The sequence below is a fragment of the Spermophilus citellus genome (assembly GCF_964194105.1).
Source record: "Spermophilus citellus genome assembly, chromosome: 1".
NCBI classification, from domain to species: Eukaryota; Metazoa; Chordata; class Mammalia; order Rodentia; family Sciuridae; genus Spermophilus; species Spermophilus citellus.
The window spans coordinates 280,846,287-280,870,498 of NC_138182.1; the positions used below are offsets into that span (position 1 = coordinate 280,846,287).

The window sequence follows — 24,212 nt, forward strand, 5'->3', positions numbered from 1 at the left end:
GCAAGGAAGGATCATCTGTAAATTCTCAACCATTTCTCTGCTTTTCAGTTCAAATTTTTAGTGGGGTTTAAGCCTTCCTTTCATATTTCCACCAGGTCTGTTTCAAGCTCTCCACTAACATATATACGCACACTTGTATCTTAGCATCTGGTATTCCTAGAGATCAAAGCATTTTTAGAGTCAGGTTGGGCTGAAAAGTCAAATGAAATACTCGTTTAGAAAATTCAAAGTTTCTCCTTCCAGGATTGCTTCATCCTGGATGAAGCCCCTTTCCCTGTCTTCCTGTTCACACACACACTGCCCCCAGTCCTGAGGCATTCTTTAGACTCCCTGGGAAGCTCCCAGAGAAGTGTGTGTAGGGGACAAATGTGTGGTTAGTGACGGGCCACGTAAAGCCTTGTCCGATGTCCACAGCATGAAAATCCTGGCCTCTGATTTCTCTCCGTCACGTGGATTTGGTTTGTCACTCTTCCAGATATGCTTAGTTCCCATGTCTTTATGGCGTCCACTAACTCACAGTTTGGTGACCTGATAGAAGCTGCTCTTCCTGGATTTGGAAGCAAGTCTGTGTGATCCTTTGTTAGTGCTTTCTTTACCCAAGGGCATGTGGGAAGTCCTTCTGTTACCTCGGCTCACTTTCTTTTGACAATGGACAGTGTAGAAGTGGAGGTGGAAAAAGATGCCCGGTTTTTTTGGTCCTCATCAAGGGAGGAGGGTGGTTTAAAAAGAAGCCGATTCGATCCCACATGGTGATAGTTTCAGTCCTTAAGATTATAATGCAGGGAGATGAGTCTGGAGGAAGGCTTAAGGCAGTCCAGGAGCGCTAAAGCCAGGGCTTTGGGTCCCATTTATTGCGTGACATTGATGGTCAGTTTTGCCTTTTGGTTTTGTTTTGCTTTCGTAATGTTAAAGATCTCCTTGTGCTAAGAGACTCAATTCAATTAAGATAAGATGAGCTCGTCAAAAGAGTACTCGCCTTCTGTAGGGTGTGCCACTTTCTCCTCAAGCACTGTGTGTCAGGAAAGGCTTTTCTGTTCTGTGCCTAACAGATGGGATATGTCAGAGGGGCCCACATGTGACCTGAGTTGGTATTTGTAGGTTCAACTTAATAGCTGGGATCATCAGGAGCACATTAGCATATGCGTAATGAGACAATCAGCCCTTTAAGTCGTAATCATCCCTTAAATCCAGGGATGATCATTAGCTGAGAGAAGGTGAAAATCTGGTTCACATAATACAACGAGGGCAGGCAGGAGCCCAGGAGCCTGAAGCCAGTGCCTCCATTCCTCCAATGACCTTGACCACAACCTGCTGTCCCCGATACTTGCTTATTGTCCAGGATTGTTTCGCTCCAGGACAACTTCAGAAAGGTCTGGTGTGAGTGCCAGACAGTCAGGCACCCTGGGCTGCCCCAGCCTGCAGGTAGCCAGATGAGTTACCTGCTCCCTGCACTTGGCAGAAAGGGGCCACCTCTTGTTTTCAGGAATGAGCCTCCGTGGCCTGACTCCTGATCTCCTCTGTGGAGATGGCCACTCCTGTGTGAGCTGTGCTCCACTTGCTGGGGCCTGCACCCTCCCTGGACAGCTCCGGGTGTTCTGTGTGGAGCTGGGCCTGCGTGCAGTTCTTCTGTGGCTGACATCCTTTAGCAAATGCAGTCCCTTCCTGTTACCTGTGGTGTAAACTCAACCTGCTACAAATGCTGAATTAGCAAATGCTGAGCTCTGGCTCCTAGGGGAAATGCGGGGCTAGGCTGGCCAGGTACTTTGTCAGCTGGAGGATAAATACTCCTGTTTACAGTGTGTTTGTAATGGCACCTAACTTCATGCATGCTGCCGGCTCCTTAACATTGAGCGTATGCCCAGTAGTGCTGTACCCCAAACCCGAATGCTGCGGTCTCATGCCCGCTGTTCTTCCTTTTAAGGCCCCTCACACCCTTGCTGTGCTCAGGGATACTCGGCAGCCAGGCAGCTCTGTGCTCAGGAACTTTTTAAATAGAGAAATAAACAAACAAAAAAATGCACAGAAGTGCAAAAATGTGGCACAAAATAGATTATATGGCACTGAAACAGGGAGGCAGAGAATTGCGCCCTCCGGCCACCGCTGGGCGCATGTGCACCTGTCTGTGAGTGACTGGGAGGTGCTGCTGCAGGTAGTATTGATCTTGAGATGACATATGGATTCCAGCCCTTGGGTGAATTTGAAAATGTAGACTCCACGGATAAGAAGGATCAACTGCATTTTCTTTTCCTTTCTTGAAGCTCAATTACCACATGAAAGAAAAATTGTCCAGAATTGTCTGATTCCTTTGTGTCCTGAATCCCTGAGGTGTGAAGGAAGTTTCTGGCTTAGGATGAGAATGCTGGGTTTTCTGTCAATGACAGCATCCTGGTCACTGTGCAGCAACCACAATGGAAGATCCTTAGGGTTGGCACTGAGTCGGCCACCTGACTTTCCCCTCTGAAGAAGCTCTCAGGACTCCCCCGTATCTGGGTGTTGAAGGGGACCCCTTCGGGGCTTTAAAGTGAGTGCCTGCCTGCTCTTCCAGGGCGTGCTAGTACCTGGTGTTTGGTGCTTCTTCATTGACTTGGGGGAGAATGGAAATTTTTGCAGCTTTTGAAATATAGCACCTTCCATAACGGGCTGAGTGGGAAACTGGGGTCACTCTTATTGTACAACTTAAAACCAGCCCTTCAGTTTCCCTTTAAAGTTTTTGTTTACAGAGAGTGCAACCGGAAGCTAAAGAAGTTTCTTTTGGTCTGGGTTAAACAACGAGCCTTCCTTGGGAAAACCACCGTGACTTTTGTTTTAACGTGGCCTTAAAACTTCCTTCACATGTGCAGTGCCAACCTCTTTGCCATGGTGGGAGCAATTAGGGGCTGGACCGGCGAATCTGAGATGAGATGCACTTGGCTTGTGAGAGTGTGTCCTCCAGGCAGTGAGAGGCTGGCTTTGAGCTGGGATCCCTCAGCAGCTTCCCCAAGGTGCTGACTTCTCAGCCAGGACCACCTTGGATTCCTGCCCAGCACCTGGCCAGGGCTGCAAGCTCCCCTGCACAGCCACCTGTCTGTCAAAGAGCTCCCTCTGGTGACTTCAGCCCAAATGAAGATGTCTTCCGATGTGTGACAGTTTCTGGAGTGAATGTCCTTGGGGGACAAGGCTCTTGTCATCAGGACTTCCCTGACTTTGCTTTCTTTAAGGGTGTGTGATAGCTTTAGGAGAGCGCAGGTGATGCTGAGCTGAAGGAGGGCACGTGGGAAGGCAGGCGGAGCAGGAGAGGGAGGTGGGTGAGGAAGCTCCGGCTTCTGTTCAGCCTGATCTCGTGGTTCCAGATGGAGTCAGCGTAGGGCTGAGCCTCGCAGCTAGTCAGATCTCCTTCATGGTTTCTCCTCCCTCCTCTCCTCCCGCGTGGTTCAGATGGAGCTGTCCTTGTTACCTGCTGTCCACACCCTGCTGCGCAGATGGCCCTTGTCTGTTCAGGAGCCGGACCATCTGCCACCTTTGGCCAGGCAAGGAGAAGCAGCAGGGATGTTCACACCACTCAGGGTTCACCGCAGAGGGGCGGCAGGAGACCTGGCTGTGCCTGACTGTCCCAGCTCATTTCAGGATGGTTAGGTTCAATTTGCATCTTGTCAACTGCTGCTGAAAGACCCCTGTGTGCTCCAGAGGATGAGCAGAGGAGAGGCCTCATTTGAAGCAGTGAACGTCGTAGAAGGCATCCCATTGTGGTCGGGTGGGTCATCTACGGGGTCTTTGAGGCAAGCAGCTGTCACTAAGATTTCATGCCACTTTTCTGACTTAAAGTTCTTTCCCACCATTTAAAATGGGCACGCCTTAGGGACTTGTCAGCCACTGCCCCTTTGCAGGCCAGTCTGAAGCATGTGAGGAAGCCATCGGCCACCTGGGCAAGCACACAGGCCTCACCACTGCTGCCACCTGCCCCAGCTCTCCCTTGGTTTCCCCCGTGGAGTCTGTGGGGACGGCTACTCCCACAGGACAGTGCAGGTCAGGTGGCTTCTCTGGTGGAATGTGTGAGGAGAGGGGCAGTGTGTACTGGCACTCGGCCGAGTCCCTAGATGTCTGCTGCTCCCTGGGAAGAGTAGGCAGGGAGCTTGATAGGACGAGAGCACCCTAGTTTATGTGGTCTGAGACAAGAACCCCCGAGCAAGGACAGATGTTCAAACTGCTGTGTTGGACTTTGCTTGTGCGTCGTGTTTGTCCTCTTCACCAGGGTCATCTGAGCCTTTCCTTAAGGCTCGGATTCCAGTGTTAGGTGTATTACCCTTGTGATGTACAATTTGAAGTCAAGCACAAATACAACCCTTGAGCTTTTGGTATTAAAGTAACTGTTTTTTTTTGTTGTTTTGTTTTGTTTTGTTGTTTTTTTGCAACAGCAATTGAACCTAGGACACTTAATCACTGAGCCACATCCCTAACCCTTTTTATTTTTTATTTAGAGGAAGGGTTTGGCTAAGTTGCTCAGGCCCTGCTAAGTTCCTGGGGCTAGCTTTGAACTTGTGATCCTCCTACTTCAGCTTCTCAAGCCACTGGGATCATAGGCATGCACCACCACATTTGGCCTAAAATGCTTTTATTCTCTCTTTGATAAATCACATCATAACTTTATTTCACTTTTAGCCAGACCACCTACATATTTTCTAAAGCCACGTGTAAAAAGGAAAACTGGACAGTGAGAAGGGGCTCCTTTGGACTTAACTCTGTGGCTCCTGGGAAAAATGGAGGGGGGAGCTGCATGGGGGTATGTTCCAGCTAAGAGTCAGACACGGTGACAAAGAACAGGAGCTCAGGAGCAAAGATGGAGGCTTTGTCTTCATCCGTGATTGCAGAATCTGCACATATGGAAACACTCAAGACCCATTTATGCTAATTCAGAAAGTGGGATAAGTTTTACTCAGCAACTGGCCTGATACCAATGAAAAGTGGGTTTGTTGAAGAAGTGTCAGCATGAGCGCAAGATTTGCACAGGTCATGTTTATATTACTTAGTTTTTCCTGCATGCTACTCTTGGCCACCAGGTTGCCCTTGCTCTGTGCATTCATGTGCTGTCTCCCTGGGGACACCTCTGGTCACAGTGGTCCTCAAGATGGTGAAGGCAACCTCCCCAAGACAACCTGGAGGAGGACCTCATCCATGGTGGTCAGCTCACTGGACGAGAAGGTGGTGACTGGGAGCACAGGCACCAGGAATTCTTTGGGGAGTTGGGATCTCTCGCTTTTCTGAACTGTCCTGGCCCAGAGCCTGGAGAAGGGGACTGGACCTGACACACAGCACCAACAGCACTTCTAAGTGCCAGTGATCAGGTCTTCCTGAGAGCGAAGGTGGGACCAAGGCAAGTCCAGAGCCTCTGGGTCAGGAGCTGCGTTTTGCCCTCCTCCCTGTGAGGAGGGGGCTGGCGCAGCTGAGGACAGGGCCACTTCCCTGAGCACCTGCCTGTGCCCTGCATTCTAGACCTGTGTGAGATCTGGGCCATCGCTCCATTCCCTGCAGGTTGATTTTCCCTGGCTGATTCTGACAGAGGGCAGAAGTCAGAGATGGGTTTGGAGGAACCTGCAGACCTAACCCTCGGGCAGCCCTGGTCTGTGAGTACCCACACACTCCCAGAGAGGGAAGGAGGGAAGCAAGCCGTTGTCACTCAGGCTTTGCTGAATGTGCGCATTCCCTCAGGCTGGCCTTGGGGGTGCCAGGTTCATCAGGACAGATACCCTCGATGATGAGGCAGACAGGGAACAGTGGAAGTGACATGTGCTAACAGGCAAGCGGGCCCCAGGGTCACGGATCAAGAGCAGTGGCAGTGATGTCACACCCGGATGCTGGGGACACGTGGCTATTGGAGAGCCACCCTGAAGGCTGGCAGAACCCATGGCTGCAGGGCAAGGTGAAGCTGAGAAGGTATAATATGAACAGGAGAGAGTTCTGCAGTGAGATAAATAAACTTCAGTACCCCAGGGAGGGGTCGGTCTCAGTGACTATCAAGTCAGAGAGCAAAGCAGTGGTCAGTCTATCCTGTTCACGCAGGGAGGAGGAGGAGGAGAAGTTTCTTCTTAGAGCTGAGGAAGCATGTGCCCAGCCTGGGGCAGGGCGAAGGGTGGGGCTGACTCTGAGCTGGGGCCCTCCCCAGGCCTACAGTTCAGAATGACCAAGCCCCATTGGGTACAATGCGGCCTGTGTTCCGCAGAGCTCTTGTTTCCTTCCCACTTAGTTCCACGGAGTGGGCTTCAGTTGCATGGAGGTGGTTGGGGCTTATCTCTGGCTCCTTTAAAAACTGGTAAACTTGCAAATTTTTTAGGATTCTTCCTGGCTCTGCTTCTAGGTTTCGTATTTTAGATCTTCAGTACAGTTCAGTGAGGTTGGGAGGGGGCAGGTGTCCAGGGCTTGCCATCAAATCAAGCTCCTGAGATTAATACATGATACGTATTTAAATGACACACAATAATTGTGAGTATTTATTGGGTACAGAGTGATATTTCAATAAATAAAGATCAAATTGGGTATTTAACATATCTAGTACCTCAAAAGTCTAACAGTTCTTTATGTTGGCAACACTCACAATCCCTGCAGTCCCCTAATGTGCTGTAGAACACTAGAACCCAGTCCTCCTACGTATATGCTGGCACCCACTCACAAAACTCTATGCCCCCTTTACTCCAGCCTCTGATAACCCCAATTCTACTCTCTATTTCTATGGGATCAACTTTTTAAGCCACATGAGAACACGTGCTATTTGTCAGTCTGTGCCTGGCTGATTTCACTTAACACAGTGATCTCCAGTTCCATCCATGTTTTGACAAATGCCAGGATTCCATTCTTTTTCTTTTTTATGACTGAATAGTTTTGTGTGTATGTGATGCAGTTTCTTTGTCAGCTGATGGGCACTTAGGTTGTTTCAATTTCTTGGCTTTCATGAGCTGTGCTGCAGTAGAAGAAAGCAGACATCTCTTGAACATACTGAGTTCCTGTCTTTGGATCTTTATCCAGTCCCGAGATTGCTGGACTATAAAGTGGTTCTAGCTTTCGGTTTCTGAGGCACCACCTGACTGTTTTCCAAATGGCAGTATCTGGGTTAAAGGTTTTAGGGCATGAGCTGCAGAAGGAAATGACAGAGCACCTTGACTCACAGAAAGGAGTGCCTGCTTCCCAGCAGGTCTGCCTCCAGACATACCGACCTTCTGGTTCCATTTGGGATGCCTCCTGTGCTCAGAGATTCCTTGATGGAGGCTGCAGGGTGCACAGAGTGGCATCATAGCTAATCAAAGGCAGCTGACACTATTGGCCTCAAACATGAGTGAAGCTGTGTGGCTTCTTCATCCAGGAGGAAGTTTCGGTACAACTTGTGTTAAAATGGATGACGTGACTCATTGCCTAATGTAGGGCACAGCAGACCTTCTTACTCCCCCCCCCCCCCGAACCAGGTATAAACTCTAAACACGGCAACATCTATAGGAAGGTAAGACACCATCTGATCCATTGCATTGTGGCCTATTTCTTATATTTATCACTAATTTACATTGAGAGGATGACAAATAGAACAGAATTGGACTTTTGGTCATGCAAGACACCCAGGGACTCATGTAGCATCAAGTCCTCCAGGAGACACGGATGTCTAGGTGGAATGACTCATCATGCCCAGAATCTTGCCTGCATGCCATCGTGCAAAAATAGATGTATTTTCCTTCTTCAGGTATTGGTGCCTACTTTTTTTTTTTTTTTTTTAAAGAGAGAGTGAGAGAGGAGAGAGAGACAGAGAGAGAGAATTTTTAAAATTTATTTTTTAGTTCTCGGCGGACACAACATCTTTGTTGGTATGTGGTGCTGAGGATCGAACCTGGGCCGCACGCATGCCAGGCGAGCGCGCTACCGCTTGAGCCACATCCCCAGCCCTGGTGCCTACTTTTGATGAGATCCAACAGGTCATTGGGACTGATTTCAGAGGAATTTAAAAGTTGATTTTCACATCTTTGATGAGAGGAACATTGTGAAATGGCTTCAGAGTATTAGCTTGGCTTAAACCCCCAAAATACTAGCCTAGTTCATCTTTGTGTTAGTCAGCTTTGATCAAAATACCTGACAAAAACAACTTAGAGGAGGAAAGATCTATTTTGGCTCACAGTTTCGGAAATCTCAGATCATGGTCAGCTAGCCCCATGGCTCTGGGTCAGCTGGGACACACACACATAGGAATAGAGGATTCAGGAACAAAATATAGTTCAAGGTCATGCCCCCAGTGACCTTCTTCCTTCAGCCATGCCCCACCTGGATACTGTTACCACCCTGTAATCTATTTACTTTATTAATCCATAAAATGCATTAATCCACTGATGAGGTTCCAGCTCTCCTAATTGAATCATCTCACCTCTGAACATTCCTGCCTTTCTGAACACCCGAGCTCTTTGGGGGACATTAAAGATCCAAATCATAAGACTCTTCCAAAGTGAAATGCAATTTACTGGACTCAGATCATCACATATCATTGTAAAACAGTAGCCTTGGGGCTTAAAATAGAGTCACCGAGAACTGACACAGCTCAACACACCCATTTACTTAGCTTGTGTGGGTCTGTGCTATGGTTTTCCTCCCTTTACTGTGTTGAAAAACATTATTTTATTAAGTTTTTCTGAGCTTGGAATAAGAAATGTCTAAAACAACAACAACAACAAAACAAACCCCTCCTACCTGTTCTTTTTATAGGAAAATATGTTTCTAAGTGAATTAACTATTTGCCTTTTCATTCAAAATTTGTTGTGAGTAGCCACTCCACCTTCCAGGGATAGGTGAGCCCCTCTCCTTCATATTTTCATAGCTGTCTTTTGTCTGCCTTAGCTCAGCTTTATTCTATGGAGATTTTGGTACCATTGGGGGTCTAAACCAGGATTTCCTCTTCCTGTGTAATGATCAGAGAATTGATGAGAACCAATCTGGACCTTTAGATTCAGAGGCAGTTAAGTAATAGTAGTAGTTAAATTATTACTTTTAGAGTGAAATCTTGATGTTAGGATTACACGTTGAGTTAAATTGTGAATCTCCTTTAGTAGACAAGCTCCTGCTTACAGGACGAGTCTTGTTGGATGCATTGTTCTCAATAAGTAGCAGTTGAGAGACCACGTTTTCAAAGGGCCTCAGACATCCTTCTCTTTCTGGGTACTGAGATGCTAGTCTACAAAGGATGGATCAATTTAGTTGTCAAAATGAAAGCTGAGAGGCCAATTGCCCATGTAAATTAACCACTTGTGTAAGCTTTTCGAGATTGCCTACATGAAAAGCAAGCTCGCCCTTGGAAAATTTGGCCCAGTGGCTGCAATAAGAAAGCGTTCACTCTTCTGAATCTTGGCGTCCCTGGAGAGTCAATTTTAGAGCCTGTGCATTGTGAGGAGCTGCCTAGCTTTTGACAGCTTGTTTGCTGTCATCATAAGGGAGCTGTTTGCCTCTGCTTCCTTGCTGAGCCCCCATGCAGCTCAGAATACACCTCTTGGGCCCACTGGGAGCAATGGTCTAGGGAGTGTTTTTCTCCAGTTTTATTTTAGTCTCTGCAGCAATGTCCTGGTTCCAGGGTCTCCAATTACTACCAGCTTTAAGAACTCACCAGGGTTATCTGCACAAAGACTAATGGGGAACAATTGGATTGCTCCTTCCCCAGTGTGGTTGGGATTAGTCCATGCTCTGAGAAAAGAAATCCTCTGTTTCTGCTCTTGCTTTCTTCCTGGGTCTCGGAGGTGTTTATTATGTGTAAACCACCACGTTTCACAGTGACTCCTATCTGACGGAGAGAGCCGTCTCAGGCTGGGCCTGGCTGTGGGTTCTCCAGGTAGGAAGTTCATTTCTTTTCCCTGTGCCTCTTGCTCTTGGGGTGCAACTCTCAGTAGGGCCTGCTCTTCTGTTCAGGGAGGTAGGTTTTCCCTTGCTGGTCTCAGAGTTAGACGTCTGCACCATCAAAAGACCTTGGTGTGAGGTCACGAGTCCTCACAAGGGGACTGGCTGCCCATGAGACCTGGTTGCCTTTGGTGTGGGGTTTCAGGTGCTCCTGCTCCTGTCCCAAGACGTCTGGGGAATCAGTGATGAGAAGCTCCATCCTCTGATGCTTGTCTTTTTTAAAGGCATAATTACCAAGCAGATTCTTTATTAAATGTTCTTGATCAATTATTTCTGGAGAACATAATAGCCTACATACTGACCTAATTATTGAGATCATTTCTGATTTGGGGAGAAGGCATTCCTGAGGACCAACTCTTTGAGGGCAAAGACCTGCCATATCCCTATGGTCCCAGGCATGCCATTCTTGGCCTCATTCTGTACTGAAATGGCAAAACAAAACAAAACAAAAAACCACAAAATCGTCCTGTTATCACAAGTCTCAAGACTTGATTTTCAATGCCTCCTTGTCCTGTGACTTTGTTGTATCATGTGTTTGTGGGACATCTCTGCCTTTCTGCATCCTCCACTGTTTGAACAGACGTGGTTTTTCGTGAGAGCACCGTGTCATCCAGATGCTGTTTGTCAGCGTGGAGCTTGGCTGGGTAACACAGTGACCCTGTGGTGGCCAGTGCTGGCAGCCTAAAGGCGAAGGAGCACCTATTACAGGGAGAAACTCCACCATGGCAAATCCATCACATCTCTTAACTGTGCTCTCAGCCTCTAAATATCCCCATGCTAAATAGTGTTCAAAGTTAAGATTGTGCTGTGAACAAATCAAGGAATCTCTGTCTTTAAAACAACGCTGACTTTTCCATTTGAGTCTTGACCCTGTCTTGAGTGTAAAGTGGTCAGCAACCTTACATTCAAGAGATCCAGTTGAACACACTCTATGGATGAGTCTCTGATGCTAGCTGGTGTTGGCCCAGAGGAGGACATGGGCGGTTATTCCTTGGAGCCCAGGGCAGCCACGACTCGGGCACTCTGCTTTCTTTCTCACCTCAAGCTTTATGTGTGCTTTGCTTTTCCCTTTCAATTTCTTTTCTCGGACCAATTGAACCCAGGGCCTTGCTCACGCAAGGCATGTGCTTTACCACTGAGCTCCATCTCCAGCCTCACGCTGTTCTCTGAAACCCTGGGACGTTTGCTCAGGACTGTGGAGGCAGCTCCCTCTCACTGGAGTTCAGGCTGCCTGCATTTCAGTAAGACAGAGCTAATGGGCAGTGTGGACACTGAGTCAATAAAATTCTATGATATTTTACATTTTAGTTAAATAAGTAGAATTTGGCTGTTTTTGTCACCAAGAAAAGTAACTGAGATGATGTTACAGTCATTACTTCCCTTTCACTGTCCTGGTGTATTCCCCAAATGACATCATGTTGTAAACTTCAAAGACATAAAATAAATTTTAGTTTAAAGATGAGCAATGAAAGTGTATTTTATAATGACAACTTATGTTCAAAAAGAAAGGTCATGAAATTTTGGAATCTGAGTATCTCTGATGGCTACTTCTGGTCTTGGCCTCGTTTCCCCCCTTCCCTCCTGTCTGTCCTTCCTTTTCCTTCCCTCTCTCCACTGTCTACTCTGTCCTCCCCCGGTCCTTTGTCTCCTCCTCTTTTTCTGTTGCCAACCCTTCCCTTTCTTTTCTTGACAACTGGGGAATTCTGATGACAGCATCTTTTTACCCTAAACATGTTAATTTCTCCAGGTGCTGTCCACTCCTTTAAGAAGAAGAGGTGTCCTTTTGGAGCCCTGGGCAGCCAGGTTGGGGACAGTGACAGAAAGGGGGCAGTGTGCACAGCCAGAGTGAAGAGGTTGCTCCATCTGCCACTCACCTCTGGGTGCTGGTTCTCTGGTAGCCCCTGCCCCCAAACCAGTGGAACTGCACTTGGGGGCCACCAAAAATCTCATCCTTTACTCAGTTTGTATTTTAATTTCTAGATAGAAAATTTGGATCCTGCGGTGTTTATGTTATCAGAAAACTTCCAGGGAACTTCTTCCTCATTTAGTACATTGGGTTTCTACCCTGATTTTCTGAACGATTACTGTTTTGCAAAAATGGACTATGATTTGTAGTTCTTTTATTTAAAATATCTAAAAATCTATTTTAGATAGCTGGTATATAACTGGGAAGAGGGGGGTATCTATCTATCTATCTATCTACCTATCTCCAAAGTGAAATTCCATTTGGAGCTCCAAGTTTCAAACATTAATTTTCAGGCCCCAAACTGCATCCCCAACCATGTGTGGACCCCCGTCTGTGTTTGCAGTGAAGCCTCTGACCAGTCTCTCCAAACGATGCCTCTGTTCCCCAAGACTTTCGGGTCCCAGGCCTCTGCTGACACTCTGTTTCCCTGTGTATTTCATCTCCATCTAGGCAAACTATCCCAGCCTTCTTTCACACATGTTACATTTGCCCTTGATCCTTCCTTTTCCAGTTGGGTGGTCCCAAGATTGCCACCAGACGGACTCACAGAACCTAGAAAAGCTCTTAGGTTCATGGTTATGGTTAATCTCAGTTGAAGGACACTGAAGCAGCAATGCAGAGCTACATACGGTGGAGCCCAGGAGAGACAGCTTGAGCTTCCAGTTGTCCTCCCCCAGTCTCTCCTGTGGACAGGGTTTTATTCCTCTAGGACCACACAGTTGGAGTCTTAGCCACCAGGGAAGCTCACCCTGGCCTTGGTGTCCAGGGTTTTATTGGGAATGGACCAGAGAGATGTTGATTGACTGCATGGCTGACCTCAGTCTCCTCCAGAGGTTAGGCTGAGCGTGCAGGACACAAAGCCTTAACCAAAGTCCACATCACTAGTGTAAACCATCTGTCTTGGCCTACAGTGCCCCCAACCCCTGCCAAAAAAAAAAAAAAAAAAAAAAAAAAAGACAAAAATGTCCTGCTTCACAATATTCCCACTTCCAGTTGAGGTGAGCCTCCAAGGTTTGGAGTTTCTTTACCTTCTGACATCCTTCTCAGTTTCTAAAAGAAATGTCCATGATCCCTGGTTTATGGTTCAGCATGCTGGTGGCCCTAGTGAGGGAAGACAGGTGCACTGTGCTGTCCTACCTGAGGACTGTCCTGCATCCTTCAGCTCAGTTCAGATCCGAGGGCGGCACTGTGGTTTCTGCCCTGAGTCAGCCGCCTGTGCATCTGTGGGTGTGCATGGAGGGTGGGTGTAACCGGCCAGTGCCTGCACAGCCAAGGGCTGAAGGTGTACCTGCTGCTTGTGTGGCCTTGTCTCACCTGATGGTAAACTCCCTCGGTCCTTCTTGATGTTGACACAGGCGCAGTAAGAACCCTGTAGGGTGTCTGCCCTGAGTCCTGCTGCTGGGACCAACTTCCTAGACTTTACCTTCTGGGGACAGTTGTGACTTCCTCAAACCATGGTCCCTCAAGGTGGCATTTCTCAAGGAAGGGGCTGGCTTTTGAAACCTGAAGATTGGGACTGGCTGGCTGTCCCTGCCTGGATTCAGTAGGGATCTGTCTTCCTGAGTATTGGCTTTCTTTGCTTCCTGGGAATCTTTCAGTGTTGCTTTTGGCCTTGTCTCCTTGGCTGTTTCAGAGAATGGCCTGTATTCTGCAAGCTGTCTCAGGTGTCCAGCTCCTCTGTGACCTCACTGGGTGAGGACAGGAAACCCATCCGCCCTATTTTTAATTTCATTCTGACAAGTGGGAACTCACAGACATTGCCAGGTAACCATGGCAGGACAGAGCCAGGTCTTTGGCTCGGTCCAAACGTATTACTTTAAATCTTGATTATGTTCTAAACAAATACAGGGAAATTTTAGTCATAATTGTCATAAAACACATTTCAGGGCTCCTGAGAGGAGATTCATGTCTCCAAACATGCTGTGTAATAATGAAGTCCTAACTGACATACTTTTCGGCCACACCCAAAGGGGACATTAGGGATGTTGTGAAGAAGAAATTGGCTGCTCTCAGGAATTTTTCCCGGACTGAATGTGCATCCTTACTTGGGAAGAGCTCCCTGACCTCTCATTTGGCCTCAAACATTTGCATCTGCACCTTGTCTTTTCCAAAGGATGATGTCACGGGCTTTCAATGACACAACTGGGACCTTGGAGTCGGTGAGGCTGCACTGTCGGAGCACACCTGGCTGCTGGGTGCCTCTGTGGCAGGCCCCACTGATGACGCTGCCTTGGGTCGCCCCCATGCTTCCCGTGAACTCACCCAAGCACTCTCTGGATGGGGAAGCCTCATGGAGATGCAGTGTCGCTGCTTTGAACCCCAGGACCTCCAAGTCAGCGTTCAGCAGATAGAATATTTCATAAAATTTCAGCTGTAATTCAGGTTATTTTCTGTAGGCTGATGGCCTTTCGGTCATTACTGAAGTGGACCATGTGGGACTCGTTGTCTGGAAGAACAGCCAGAATGTTCTGGAAAGCCTGCCCTCCGCTTTGTCTTCATTGTTCTTAGCTGCTCCCTAAGTGGGTGGGTGGGGCTGGTCAACATCAGTGCGCTTCTCATGCGCAGTAGACAGAAGCCACAGCTGAGAAGAGTAAAGAGAGAGAAAGGAACCGGATGAACACGGATACAAAAGCATGAACCCCCTAAGGGCAGTGTTGGAAGTGGCAGGTATCCTCACTGATAATGGACACATGTCCTTTAAGGATGATAAATGAGAAGTCCCTCATTTCAACTTTTGGTGCATGTATCCTGCGGGAGGCTGGAATTGCCATAGTCTTTCCATTCCATTACAATATTCAATTCCCCAGATTTTTATATATTAATTCAACCGAGGAGATCCGCCAGGTTTAATTGGTTTTGATCAGGTGAATTGTTGGTATGATTTATAATTCTTCTTCCTATAAAGTCTCATAATAGTGCACCAGGCAAATTAATATATAAGTAATGTAAAACTAAAATCCAGGCATAGTTTCTTTCATACCTCCTGCCTTCATCTTCTTCTGGAAACACTTTACTTTCAAAAGATGAAATGAAAGAGTCATCATAACATGGGCAAGTTCTTTTGGAGGTTTCATGACATTTGTCCTCTTATGATGAACGGTATCAAGTTGTTGATTTCTCCTTTCTGAAGAAGGAAACGCGTGGGTGCATGTGATAGTAACTTGGGGCACTCATCGGTGATCAGCAAGCCATCATGTGACACTGTGTTCTAGGTTTTGCATTGCTATAGTAGCTTGTGCTGGTTCTAAGGGCATCGATGGAACTTTCTAGAATTGATACCCAATGAATCCAGAGTCTTTTAGAGGGTGCCAACTGATCTTTCTTTCTTTTTTGAAGCGTTGGTGTGTGAGAGCGGGGCTTGGGTGCCCATGTGGCTGTGGCGTTCAGTGATTCATGACTGAGGACGTACGGCGTCTGCCCTCTCTCTCCTTGGTAAGTAAGACATCCACATGGCACACCCAGAGGTGTTAGAGATTGAGATGCCGTGATAGCTTATGAGCTTTACTGATCTTTACTGTTACAAATAGCCGTGAATGAGCACACTTTCAGAAAGAGAATTCCTCCTGAAAGTTGAAGGAAAAGCAGCTTGGGGCTGGCCCCACTGTGCAGAGAACTTTCAAGGCGCTGGCGACTCGCAGCATCTTCTGGCCCACCGTGTGATTGGCTGCCAGGTTGCAGGTTTGTCTCTGCTGCAGTTGCTGCTGTGCTCTGGTTTATTCTGTGGTACAGACATTGTCACATATCTTAATTCCCTGCTATACACGGACACCTGGTCGGTCCCCCTCATAGTGGCCTGATTCCTCTGACCTTGGTGGTGTAGAGACCAGCCCCCAGGTCCCAGTGGTCGACACCCACCCACCAGTCCTGTTTGTTCAGCTTCCAAAGTGGGGCTCAGATGGCCAAGCTCCCAGGGGCTGTCCTCGGCCTTCAGCCCAGGTGTTCTCCTCTTTACCTACAATACCCAGTGCCGACTTTTCAGTGAGGAGAGCGGGAGGGATGGGAGGACTTGTGGGGTAGGGAGGTAAGGGAGGAACCCGTGGGGCAGGGGCAAGGCACGGAGTCTCATTGCGTCTATTGTATTTTGAAGGAGCCATCTCTGTTGCTGACTTGTTTGTCTCCTAAATTGCCATCCCACTGCGGACAGGCCCATCCTGCTTTCCAGTACATGCACGTCTTGCTCTGCGTCGTCGATGACTCCCAGCTCCGGGAGTTGTGCTCCTGTTTCTGTCTGTACTAAAGGTGGTTATGTGAGTCTTAGGATTGGGCCTGGAGGCACCGAGAAGTTCCCAGCCTGTTAGTGGCTTGGGTTTCTCAGCTCTTAGGTTCTCGCCCAGGAAGATACCAAGCAAGACATGAACTGTAGTAAAAGTATAGCAAAGTTTATGAGAAGAGAAAAGGCAGTGCCCTCAAGGGAGAGATGAACTGTCTCAAAGAGGAAAGTGACATGGCGTCCCCTTTGTGGCCCAGTTTTATTGGGGGGTTTTAGGGAATTTTTGAGAGAGTCCCACCCTGGGCCCACCTCTGAACTCCTGACTGACAGCAGGAACACATCCGATTTTTAAATCCCTGCTGCACGATTTTACCCACAGGTACCAAGTGGAACCCAGCGGGGTGGGGAGGACTTTTCTCTTAGGACGAGGTTAAGATGATATGCTGAAGATCTAAAGGCAAGTATCAGCGACTTTGGTCCACACTGAACAGTTCTCACTGCAGCTTATTTTTACAAATTTAGACTCTGTAGGCTTTGCTTTTCATTATTCTGTTTTCTTGAGTCCTGGAATCTTTGATCTGTTTAAAGGTCATGAAACTCAGGATAACTTGTGTTCATATTGGCAAGGAGGAATCTTACATTCCTTGGCCCTGAGAGAACAGCCCTAAGGACAACAGGTTGTTTGTAGAGGAATGTAACATCCTATTGACTTAAGCCAGAAAAGGGCCAGAAAGGCCCTCGGTAAATTGCTTTTCAAAAGAAAGTATGTGAGGGGTCAGCATGGCTGTACCATTGATCCCCTTAACCCACATGTGCTACACCCCATCAGGCTGACCGAAGTCCTGCTAGTCCTACATCACAGAGGGACAGATTGAGGACTCACATTTTGTGACTTTCTCCAGCTCGCTGACATTCAGCTTCCTGTGGTGTCTCAATTAGGACATAATCTGGCATTTGAGGGCCTCATCTCCTCCACAGAGAACCACAGAACCCGGGGGATGTCAGGGACCACATAGAGCCTGCCCTGGCTTGTTTTGGATGCGCAGTGTCACACCATAATAGGAAGAGTGTTAGTTATGTAAGTTCTCACTGTGTACCAGCCCCGTGTGGAGTGAGATGTGACCAGTTCCCATGACAGCCCTGGGAGGTGATTCCACTTTACAGAGGAGGACTTTGAGGCCCAGAGAAGAGAACAGCCCAACTATCAGGCAGAGCTGGGATTTGAACGTTGACTCCTGACCCTAGCAGTGCTGCCTCTCAGCTCAGGAATGCCTGCCTAGAATAAGGACAGACAGGCACTCTTCATTTCTTTTTTTACCTTACCTGAAATACTCAGGTCCTTAAAGAAAAGTGTTCAAGCAACCACTTTTACAAATAGTCTAAGCAGGAATTGCAAATGTTTTCTGAGAAGGTTAAGATAGCAAGTGTTTCTGGCTCTGCAGACCATAGGGTCTCTCCTGCATCAAGTTGTCTCTGCCATCCTGGCAGAGGGAAAGCACTGGCACCCTGTAAGTTTATGAGCATGGCTGTGCTTCTGCAAAACTTTGTTTGCAGAGATAAGTGCAGGCTGGTTGTGGCCTGCAGGCTGCAGTTTGTTGAGTTTTGATCTATGCAGTCCTTGAGGTGCTCTAAGATCCCGTTTTGCAGTGAATGTAAATGTACCATTGGCTAGTAAGTCCTAACAAAATTTAGCTTGAGATGCATGGGATTCAGTCACGAGTAACATTTAATGAAGTCTACTGAAACTGCAAGAGCCTACACCTGGGAATAAGGGCCCTTGGGGTTCCTTTGGTTGACATGGTCTGTTTGCTCCAAGTGTATCAGCCTGAGTACTGGCTCCTAGACCAGCTGTGCTCCAATTAGGGCCTGATGATCATTATTGTCTTCATGTGTTTTGTTGATCTAGAAAGTGCAATTCATTTATAAAATAAGTTCAGGTGGCATTTCCCACTTTGGTCTTCTTAATGTGTTTAAATGGGACATTTTTATTTTGCATTTTATGCATATTGCTACTTACACATGTAGAGAAGAAATACCATTATCTTGAGCTTCTGATAATTATATTTAACAAAATATTCTTGTATCAAGTTTTGCTCTTTTATTAAGAACAAAGAAATATATCTATAAGTCAAGTTTGAATAAGATTTACATGTATAAATCATGAAAAGACCTGGAGACACTCTTGGTTCCATACATCAAACGCTGTGTGTGTGTGTGTGTGTGTGTGTGTGTGTGTGTGTGTGTGATTTGTTTTGTTTTGTATTTTGCTTATTCTTTTCTTTACAGAATGATACTCTTATACTTCAAGATGTATTTGACTATTGTAACTTTTTACCATCTAAAAAAATGGGCAAAGAAAAAGTGAAAGAGCAATTAATTTATATTTTCTTTCAAGAGTTTAGGCAGGGGCGTTTTCCGTTCATTCATTCATTCTTAGAACAAATAACTAAAGCCAGCCCATGGCCTAATGTAGCAGAACTGTTGGAAATACGCCTTTTCCACACAGAGCTGCTGGTTCCTACATACTTCTTCTATGCATAATAGAAAAGTATTCTTCACATTAATAGTAATGATATAAAATAAAATTCTGATTAGAAAAGTAATGGAAAGCTATCTATGGTATCTTATTAACTGCAAAAAGCAAATTGCAGAATAATATATTTAATAGAATTCCATTTATCTTAAAAAATACACTCCATATAATTTCTATGCATAAGTCCGTGTATGTACTAACATCTGCTAGAATATATATTAATACACACCAAACTTTAAATAGGGATTATCTCTGGTGTTGAAGGGGTACATATTTTCCATAAAGAACATTCACTGCATTAAAACATTTATGCTTTTCTTCATATTTTTAACTGCAAAAAAATAGTGAAAATTTTAGATAGTGAACATGCCTGATAAAATGTGAACAAACTCACCACTTTTGTGCTCACTAAGGACAGCTACTGCTGGCCTTTAATATAGCCTTTTGGAGTGTATTCTTTATGTAGGATTCTGCATGATGCTTTTTTGCTTGTGGTTTCATGTGCACTTTCCCATATTATAGCAAATTGTAAATAAACCTCATTTTTAATATTACATAATATTCCACCATGCAAAGATACTGTAATATAGTTTACTGCTTCCCTTTTGCTAGCATGAGCATTCAAAGTAAGGTAGTCAACACCTTACATGCCGGGCTCCAACATTACTGCTTTGCTCTTTGTGTGTCAGAGTATCATTTCTCTTGTAAAGAGTGGCTATTTGGTGCATAAAGTACATGCTTCATAAATAGGAGCAATTATTATCATAAAGCTTTCTTTTGAGTGCAAGTTATTTCATTAGGTCAGAATATCTGCAGTTGATTTACTACTTCAAAACCAACAGGTTTTAATAAGACTGCCAGGTGGATTTATAAAAGTGTTATAGATTTACACTTTACTAATGTTAGAGAGTTTGTTTGGTTGAAACTTTCTTCTCCCTGAGTACATTACTAATGATTTTGTCAATTTGACAGTATTCATTCCTTTTATATGTTTTGTTCTTTACTCATTGTGTTTGGTTGATCTATTTTTTTTTCAAGTGATAATTAGCCTTTACTCTGAGAAGGATAGAGACAGAAAATAAGCATGTGTTGGGGACTCATTTGCTGATATTTTAAGACTGTTTAGTTATTGATTCCCAATGTTTTTCTCACAGATTTTAGGACTTGATTTTAAGGACATTAACTCTTTCTTGTTATTTTTTTCCTATTTCATTTGCTTATTAACTTTATACTCTTACAGAAGTTTCTTTAAATGATATTAATTTTTCACTATAATTATTTCAATCAGTGGTTAGAAACTTAAACAATTGCCTATATCTTATTAAAAATATTCAACATTTTAACGTAGGAATAGTTATTTCAAGGTGGACATTGTGTTTTAAATTCTCCTTGGTGGTTTGTTCTGCCTCTCTTCTTCCTCACTATCAAAAATCAATCCCTAATTTTAGTTTAGTGAGGATGTTTAGGCAACCAAAGCATTTATACCATCGGGAAGTTTCCAACTGCACCTTGATCCTATAACGAGAGACCTAGGACAGCCAGAGAAGGAGAATTCTTTCATGAATTCCTCTATTAGGCCAAGGTTACTTCTGCATCTTGAGATGTTCTACAACTTTTATCTGTACTTTAACAATTCTATCTAGTAGTTCTTATGTTAACTTAACCCATTAGGTTGGACATCATTAAGTCCCTGTAACAATGCTTTGGTAACTCTTGCTGTTTGCCTTTGATGTTCATGTGGAGGAAGAAGACCCACCAGAGGCTGTCAGAGCTCCAATGGGTAGGTTGATGTTCTCTCTTGAGGAGTTTGGAGCACTAACCTACGGTATTAATTTATGATGTGCTTGCAAAAATGGTTCCATAAGTTCATAATTTCCAAAAGATTGAACCCAGATCTCTATTTCTGAGATGCACATTAGCGTGGCCATGGACCACAGCTCCCAGTCTTCACTTCTCTTGGTATTTACATTTCTTGGCTGCAAAACAAGGACATTGAGAGGATATAGATTCAGACGTGGTAAAATAGGTAAATGATATTTTCAAACCAGACTGAGTTTTGGAGACAAAGAGATTGAATATGAAAAAAAAAAAAAAAAAAAAACATGTGCTCACAGAGTTGCTGGCAATATTTTTTCTAGGGTCTCTGCCCCAGCAAGAATTTTGTGATATTTGCAATACATTTCTGGGTATGTTATTGGTACAATGTATATCGCCAGTTTTTACATGCTGAGTGGCTACATTTGGGGGTAAAGATTTAGCCTGTCATTGTGAATAATGTCAGGAATCCTAAAGCTGTAGACTCGACCCCTTATTATTCCTGCCCTATTGTCTAGTCAGCCTGATGGATCATCTCTGCGAGGTGATCTGCAAGGGTCCATACAGATGTGATCTGCTTTGTCACATGCATTTCACTGGGTGTTACCAAGGTTCACTGGCAGGAGAACTGTCTGCTTCCATTACCCTCCTTAGAGTGCGCTGGAATGTGCTTTGTGGAACCGTGGGAGCGCTGGCCTCCCCCTCTCTTCTCCTCTCTTTGGGAGTTCGGCCTTTTTCTTCTTTTGTTTAGGAGAGCATCTGCCAAGTATACTATCATCCTGAAGGTCACCAGCTTTACAACTACTATAAATATTTGTGAATCACAGATGTGTGGCCACGTCCCGAATCCATTTTCTGTCATTGGTTCCGTGCTCAAGTCAGGCTGGGAGTTCGTGAGCTGTTTATTCTCAGACACCCATTAGAGAGGCAGATGTGCATGGGGTTAATTGCTTGGATTTGGAGATTTATATGTGCATGGAAGGACCCTGCCTCCTGTGGGTAGGATCCGTTTTGGCAGAATGTTCCCAACGGCCTAAAACTGACCCTGTGTTTGGATCTTGGGATTTCAGAGGACTTGAGGGTTTTCCTGCACTGTCTGCACATCCGAGTATTGGAGAGGTCTCCCAGCTGCAGGGCTGCAGATCTGATTAGTTCATGCTTTATCCACTGGAGCTTTTCATGTGGCTTATGTTTGTGTCCCTTTTAGACTCCCAGGCCACAGAGGATCAGAGTCACCTTGCTTCATTTACTTTTGCTTCCAAAACAGACTTCTGTTGGTTAAACCAAAGCAGAAAGAGCAAAGATTGGAAAGATGGTCAGGAAATTCTGGGAAGCCAATCCCACTGTATTTTCATATAACAGACTGGGAACAATGAAGGGCTCTTACAGGCCACACTGAGGAATGAGTGGTGGCTCTAGGACATGCACCGCAGCTCAGAGGTTTTCTTCAGAACACAGATTGGAGCGACTGCCCTGAGATGACTGAGAACTTTTCTTCTCCTTCCATCGCCAGAAATTTCCTTTCTACAGGTGTGGTGGGAAGGTGAGACACCTGCCAGGCTAGCCAATCAGCACACCCCATGGTGTCCTCTCTGATTCATTCCAGCCGGGGCCCATGACCTGAGCTGGGCCAAGCTGCATCCCCTCCCCTTGGTCCTACAGTACACGAGCAGTCTTCCTTTTCTTTCTTGTCTAGTAGTTTTCACTTTCCCCCTTTTGCTGTATTTTTCCAATAAGAATGGAAACAACTAACACCTTAAGAAAAAACAGACCCGTGGACCCCTGACACCCCCTGGAGCTACACTTTTCTTCTCTTTATAGAAAAGCTCTGTCCAAGGCCTTGCCTACTTTGGTGTCCTCCATGATGTCCTCTGCTCCTGTCTCTCCACTTCCTCTGGACCCATGCTGACCCCAGTCCTTTCCTCGGACCCCTCATCAGGTCACGGTCGCTGCCCAGTTGCTAGGTGTAGTGGTGGAGGTCATTACCGCAGACTTATCCATCAGCAGTGACTGCTCCATCCGTCCTTCTCACCTCCTCAATGGCTTATTTATTTGGTGTATTAACTTTTTGGTATTGGAGATTGAACCCAGAGGCACTTTCCCACTGAGCCCTATCCCCCGCTCTTTATTTATTTATTTATTTTACGGTAGGGTCTCACTAAGTTGCTGACACTGCATTTCCCTGGTCTGACCCTAATATCCCTGGCCATTCTGTCTTAGCCTCCACTACTCCTTTCCTGCTGTCCACCCACTGGAGTCATGTGGGGCTCAGTGCAGGACATTGTATCTTTTCCCACCATCCTCACGATTTGGGGATCTCTCCTGATCTTGTGTCTTTAGTAGCATCTACATACTGACTACTCCCACATGTCCATCTCTGGCCGGGACCTATTTCTTAAGCTTCAAAATTGTATATTTAACTGCCTATTTGGTCTTGCAATCTGGATAGCTTATTTATGTCTCAAATTAATATGTACTTGAATACCTCCAAGAATTTTTTTCTTTTCCATTCAGGTTTACTCAGCCATGACCTCATCAGGAGATAGTCCTGAACACATTGTTAATATTGGGACCATTCTCCTAATATCTGTTTTCCTTCTCTGCTTTATTGCTTTTTCTCAAAGAACTTCACACCACCTGACACATGATCTTATGCTTGTTTATTTTGTCTGATTTCTGCTCTCCTTTCAATGTATATTCTGCTGGTATAGGGATTTTTAAATTTGTTCTAATTAGTTACACATGACAGTAGAATGCATTTTGACACATCATATATGAATGGAGTATAACTTCTCATTTGTCTGGTTGTACGTAATTAGAATTACACCAGTTGGGTAATCATATATGCATGTTAGGTAATAATAATATTTGATTTATTCCACTATCTTTCCCACTCCCACCCCCACTCCTCATTCCCCTTTGTCTAATACACTGAAAGTGTCTTTTTCCTCTCCCTCCCCTTGTTGTGTGTTAGCATTAATAAAGCAGAGAGAATAACAGATCAGAGAAAACATTTGGCCTTTGTTTTTTTGAGGGAATTGGCTTATTTTACTCAGCAGTCCCACCCATTTACCTGCAAACGCCATAATTTCATTCTTCTTTTTGACTGAGTGATATTCCATTTTGTATACATACCATGTTTTCTTAATCCACTTATCTGTTGAAGGGCATCTAGGTTGGTTCCATAGCTTAACTATTGTGAATTGAGCTGCTATAAACATTGATTTTTTTGTGTCACTGTAGTATGCTGATTTTAAGTGTTGCATATAATACCAAGGAGTGGGATAACTGGGTCAAATGGTGATTTTATTCCAAGTTTTCTGAGGAGTCTCTATACTGCTTTCCATGGTGCATGGATTTTTGCAAATTTTGGTCCCTTTTGGCTTATCCATACGTGTAGAGAAGGGCCTACATAAGATATGATGGAGTGTTGATAATTATCCTTTGTAATATGTGAATTGGTAGATTGATGAATGTATCATGGATGAGTTTTTGGGAATTTTCCAAAGGGAGTGAGTAAAGCTCTGATTTTCAATTTGGGCACAGAGCTGGGAAACTATAAACCTGCCTGCATGTTCTTATTTTTTACCCCAAAGTTTATCACACTTGGTATGATCTCCCCTGTCGCCCAGCAGGTGGATACTTGCTGGTTTTCCAACTCTCAGCTTGTGTCCTCTTCTTCCAGCAAGCTTTCCCTTGCCTCTCCTTGACCAGATCAAGTTGCATCAGCTCTGTGTCTCCACATGTGTGCGTGTGTGTATACAGTGGGAATTTATAGTTGGATTAACTGCAGTGTTCACGTATGT

The 24,212-nt window shown here is 45.4% G+C and overlaps 1 protein-coding gene across 4 annotated transcripts in view; it reads left to right on the plus strand.

Annotated features, from left to right (window-relative positions):
• SEMA5A (semaphorin 5A) overlaps window positions 1–24,212 on the plus strand; it is a 492,204-nt gene that overhangs the window by 98,609 nt on the left and 369,383 nt on the right. For all 4 annotated transcript variants that reach the window (XR_014021130.1, XM_081286868.1, XM_081286870.1 and 1 more), the window contains exon 2: window positions 15,185–15,280. The gene's annotated coding sequence lies outside the window, so the exon portion shown is untranslated. The remainder of the gene's footprint in view (window positions 1–15,184; window positions 15,281–24,212) is intronic.